This window comes from Falco cherrug, assembly GCF_023634085.1.
Source record: "Falco cherrug isolate bFalChe1 chromosome W unlocalized genomic scaffold, bFalChe1.pri SUPER_W_unloc_1, whole genome shotgun sequence".
Lineage (NCBI taxonomy): Eukaryota > Metazoa > Chordata > Aves > Falconiformes > Falconidae > Falco > Falco cherrug.
In genome coordinates, this window is record NW_026599288.1 from 12,882,271 (window position 1) to 12,888,390 (window position 6,120).

Genomic DNA, 6,120 nt, shown 5'->3' on the forward strand with positions numbered 1-6,120 from the left:
GCTATACGTTTCACTTAAGTAATAATAAAATCAATATTATTTAAATGAACTATAAACACTATAGTTTCTTATCACATTCCCCTTTTTTTTTTTTTTTGACATGCGTCACTATCATGGCTAGACTATAGGGATTTCGCATGCGCGGTCTTTCCAGATTTTTTCAACACATTCCGTGGGGCTTTAAAATTGCGCATGCGCATGTTCAAAGGCATACACGGATCATTCATATGATAAAAAAATGGCTACTGCGTGTCCAGATGAAGTCCCGGACCCATTTCCCGAGCTTACCGCTCGGTTAAGTCTGTTAATGGTAACATTTATGGCACTGTGGTCAAACAACAGGTCCCTGCTTTCAATGTAATGTTTTCTCACCACCAGACCGCCATGTCACCTGCCAGGGAAGAAGGGTCTAGAGTGCACATTTCCCCCTCTGAACATTCTGTAAGGTGAGTGTTCTCAAAACGTATAACCTATATGGTTCATTAGAAAGGGGATCAAAATTTTTTTTTTCTTCCTGTTGTTGTTTAGGCAGAGGGTGCGTTTTTCTGTTGTCACACATCAAGAACTTATGGCGGAGGTGGAAAAGTATAAAAGGCGTTACCATATCCTCGTCTATGCATTCCTGGCGGGTTTTTTTGCTGCTATTCTATTTTTATTCTTACTCAGCCTACATTGTTATCTGAATTGTTAAGAGTCAATTGTTCCCAAATTCTTGTTGGCTATTAAATTGTTATTGTGTGTACATTTCGGCGTGCTACTCGAATTTGTTTAATGCCATCGGGTGAAACCATAGTAGCAAATTGCATGTTAGTTATAACGTGTTGAATTAATCTTATAAAACATGGAGCAGCACATGGCAAAAACAATAAGGTGGCTAATACACATAACAAATAAAATAGGATTCATTTTACCCAGGGGCTCCTGAGAAGCCAGGAAAACAAGTCAATATTCCAGTCTTTCCAAGTTCGGATGGGAACATGGGCTAACTTCCCTATCTCTGATGTGATTTGTTTAACTACCTCACCATTGTCATCAATTTTCAAACAACAATTGGAAACATTTAATTTACCACAAACACTTCCTTCTTCGGCTAGCAGGTAATTGAGAATCATCCTGTGTTAATAAATTGCATTTCGTATTTGAGTTGCTTGGTCTGTCAGACTGTAGATAGGTTCTTGAGCACCGCTAATGAGTTTATTAGGATTCCAAGTTGCAGTTCCATAATACTGTATGATACGTTGGGGTGTCCATCCATTTAATAAATATCGGTACCCCCCTTTTCTTGTGAGTCTGGAAAAATCAACTTGCCACTGTTGCCCTGGCTAATTTTCAAACACATTTCACATTGCTGAAGTCACCTGTTTTATTACAGTATACAAGTTCCGCCCTATCAATTTCTGATTTAGACTTTTATATAAATTATCAGCTCCCCAATTACATAAATGACTTTGTTTTACCAAAGGATCTCTTCTCTGTGTTCAGTTCACTGGGATATATGTGTTGCTTGTACTGGAGCCATGAAGAACATCACAAAGTGGTTTGCTTTGTTTTAATTCTAAATTGGAAACAAGCCATTTACAACAAGGCTTTCCCCTTTCCCACTAAAGCAAGCATGGTTTACATAGCTCCCTTTAATTTAGAAGTACCTGTTAAGGTCTCTAAGTTTTGTTAACTACAGTGTAGGCATCATTTTAGTAAGACTGGCTACAACTGCCTAAATCTTTCCCCATCGTCTGCACGGTTAGAGAAACCTGTTCCCAGACGGGGAATAGCAGTCCCTTGGCAGAAGCATTAGGGCAACTAACTTAGTATTTTGAAAACAAAAGCACCATGAAAGCTGCTTTAAAGTAATATTTTCATTGAATGTTGATATCCAGGTGGAGAGTGTGGGTTTTCCCTCATTTAACACTCAGGAACTGTTTGAAAAATAACAAGTTGTGTTCCAACCAGTTAAGATCTAATACATTTAAACAGTATGCGCTAACAAGATAGACAAGTTGCACTGAAATTTGTTAGGGAGGATGAGGGTTGAATTTCTGCCCACTCATAAGTGCTACTGTTGTAGGAATGAAATTGAAGACTCGGGACCTTTGATGTTGAGGTTGCTCTGTCCTCATTTTATTGTTCACTGGCTGCCTATAACAAACTGGGAAAGCATCTGAAGCATTTAATTAATAGTATGTGGCATTTCAGTTGTGTGTTACTGCCTGCCTGAGTCCAAAGCCATGAATCAGCATGGGTTGTGAAAGAATGAAGCAGGAAAACTAAAGCAAAGACACAGATAAGATAATTTTTTGGCAGTTGTGAGCTTGAAGATGAGGGGGCAACAGCTGGTTTCAGCCTGTGGAGGTACAGGGACAAAAGCAGCCCAAAACCTCTGGAGATACTGGATGAGAGGTTCAGTGAGATCTGGCATTCATGGATGAGCAGATGGGGAGAGGCAGAGGGGAAGGTGCGGAATGGGCTGGGCCCCATCTCCATGCCAGCCTGGCATTGTGGTGAGAAGTCTGGTGCCTGAATTTCAGGATATGGAAACTGGCATCCCTGCAGGCCAGGTGAAGGAGGGCAGGAGAGCAGTGCCAGTCCTGGGTGGAGAGCCTGGCTGGAGCACCAGAGAGGAGCAGCAGCCATGAGGGATGTCAGTGTGGGTGATGCTTGGGGAGCTGTGGGGTGTACCCGGCATGGCCTCAGCCTTGTGCTGCAGAGGCCAGGTGTTACAGTGGTGTTTTGGAGGTGGCTGCACCTCTTGGGAAGGGGAAGTGAGGAGGAGAGGGAAGGCTTTCCTGGTGACAAGTCACACCACAAGGTCACCATGGAGCACAGGGGTGGAGGCAGCATGGGAACCCAGTCAGAGGTAGCTGGAGGCTGAGGCCAAGGAGAGCACAAACCTTGTTGTGTTCACAGCCATGGGGTTGCATCCATGTCAAGGCACCATGTGTGCGTACATGAGGGTGTAGCCTAGTGCTGTGGTTTCCTCTTTGGTTTTTTTTCTCAGTTCAGTTGTTTTTCTCACATTTATTCTGTATCCCCTCACAGCTGTGTTAAACTATCAACCTTTGAACTTCTGAATGGGACCACCCAAAAGAAATAGCTCATTCTGGGGGACAGTGGGGCAGCCTGACACCAGGCTTCAGATGCCACACTCATGCACGTCAACAATTTCAGTTGCTACTCATCTTGGGTCCAGTTCAGAGCTGTCTCCTGTAGATACAAATGTTTTCCATCCAGTTCTGGTGCTTCCTTTAAAGCTCTCTGCAGCTACTGCTGTTTTTCTGTCAATGGGCTGCTTCTTAATTTTCTTTTCTTTTTTTTTTTTCCCTATTGTTTAAATGAGCTTTATAACACTGCTTTCTGTAGGGATTCTTAGTTTTCAGACTAGAGGCTTGCTCGGCTGTGCATTTTCAGTTGCAACTTTTGTGTGCAGAACAAGGGAGAGAAAGAATTGTCATCATTTCATGTTTTCATTATTTACGTATTTTTTACATAGTGTCTGCAAAAATATGCACGAGACTGGTAGAGCAAACAGACTTGGTGTACACTTGCCTTTAAAAGTAAGCAGGTCTCATTTGGTGTGAGAAATAAAATGGCTGGTTACTGTAGCCAGTTCCTTCACAGTTCCATAGGGATGTAGAATCAAAAGCATTTTCATTATTTGATTGGGATTTCCCTCTTGGCAGAAACAAGCAGGAGGAGCAATGCCTGGGAATCCCAGGTACCTTTTTTTGGCACTTTTGAAGGTGATTGCTTCTCTGATCCTCTTGCAGATGGTGTCTCTGAATTACTTTACAGCCCATAGGTGCCATTTTATGTGTGGGTGTTAGCTGGTATCAGGAAACCCTCTTCTGAGACCTAGCATGTGCCTGAGGCAAACTTCGGGCACATTTCTGTGTGCCTTGTCTTTGTGTCCTTATGTGAACCTGCTGTTTTCCTCTGATGTAGTGTAGAAACACCCCTTCTTGCAAATGCACACATAGATGTATTTGTGCCTCTTCTGTATTTTTTGGAAGCTGTTAAACAATACTAAAGGTTTTTTTGGGAGAAGCTTCTTCAATTTTTTTTGGTTGTGTTTTTTTAAAAGGGAAATAAGCCTTTTATTTTTTTTTAATCCATGTCCCCTCTCTATTTTTAACTTGTCATTTAAAATGTGTGCTAACATTTTTCTCCTACAGAGCATAAACATAAGGCTTTGTCAAGTAACAAGCAAAATATTTTTGCCAATTCTTCTGAATGTTGGTATAGCTTTTTATCCAAAATATAAAGTGGCAGCCAAGTTTTTATGTTTTTGTGGCTTACAATGCATTGAAATAGTAAAATCAGTCATTGCTTTTATGTTTTTCAAAAGACTGGAGGACCAGAAATACTCTTTAATGCTTTTGTATTATTATATATAGAGGAAAACTGAGGTGGTTGGTGAGCGTGGGGGTGGAGGGAACACGGTGGAGGACATAAGGCCAGTGATGGTTCCTGGGTTTCATCTACAAGTGGCTGACAGAAAACGCGGTGGAGGGGAGCAGCAGAGTGGAGGATGTTTGTCTCACTCATCTCTCACCGTTTCACCAAAGGATGCAGAAGGCAAATGCCTTTGTTGTAGGAGCCAAAGTAAATGAACAAGCTGAGCTCCTGTAACTTGCATGCAGATTTTTGCTTTACTGGGTGTTTGTGATAAGAAGAGCTGGCCCCTGAGAGCAGAGTGTCCTTGGGGCACTGGGGATGGGAGATAGGGAAGAGGAGACAGGGACAATGTTTATATAACATTTCTCAAGGTAGACATTACAATAAATGCAACTCTGAGTTTCAGCAGCATTTGAAATGCAGTGGGTGAGAGACTACACATCTTCAGATGGGCTTCTTTTCCATATACAAGGCCATATTGTTATTTTAAACTGTGGGAAGGCACAAATAAGAGGAAATAAGCATGTGGTCATCTTTGTGTGTGGTTAAACAGGGAACCACTTTTGCAGGGAGGTCCAATTAACTGTATATGCTTTGTTTTGGAAGGAGGGGCTAGCTATGCCATGTGTGTTGGGGATTTTAGTAACTTCTGGTAAGGGAAGTGCAAGGAGAGAGGTATGTACCCCCGGTGCTGCCAGACCTGTGGGGCTAAAATGTTCCCATGACTCTTCTTCACCAGCATCTCTGGAGCATAGCCTTGAGGCGAAGAGGAGGGGGAGGGGGCAGGGGGGAGAGCTCGTGGTCAGGATAGTGAGGGGCTGCACTGGAATGCTGAAGAGTTAAAGTTGCTCATTCCTTCTCCTGTTCTAATAAATAAAATATGGAGAAGGCTGAAAGCAAATTTTTCATGTTAAATTTTTGCTGTTTTGGTCATGACCCCAGCCCTCATTATTCCCAAGCTGTCTAAGTGTGAAACAAAATCAAGTTAATGAATTTTGAATACTGCATCAAATGAACTGGATGCAGTACAGTGTTAATAAGCACCCTAAATGCTTCTCATTCATGCTGTGGTACCAAGGAGGGAGTTTTCTTGTCGGTGGTAGGAACAAGATTTGTGGTACTGAGCCTGATCTAGTGCCCCTTCTCCAGCCCCTTCCTGCAGTAATGCCCAGCATCAGGTGCTTTACTGAATGCTGGAGAGCCCACAGCATTACAGGTGAGAGAATAGATTCGTTGTAGTAGCTTGCATCTAGATGTTTAGTAGTTAGAGCTGCCTTAAGTCATGGACATGAATTTTGATGTTCTCTGACAGTCTGGGACTTGTCCCTCCCCTTCTCAGTCCTCCATATCACTTGGGACCAGCAATGTCCTTTGGCAATCTTTGGAGTCTGTGCTCCAGTCACCTGTTCGGTGAGAAGCATTGCCATTATCAGTATATATTTTTTTTTAATATTTCATTTTCAATTGACTTCAGTGCATTAAACTGTAGAGTCTCAGTACTGTGGAGCCTGTGATTTGGCTGAGAGTCAGATAGTCCACTTCTGGCCAATCTGCTTCAGTATTGGCCATTACATCCTGAAAATCAGTGTTGGATCAAACCAGTGAGTTCTTGTAGCTCAATATATGGTCTTTCTTAGGTGCCTCACAAGGAGGCAGATGAAACTAAACCAGAGTGGAAGCATCTGCATATAGTTTTGTGTCTTTTAAAATCTTTATCAGATATAGATT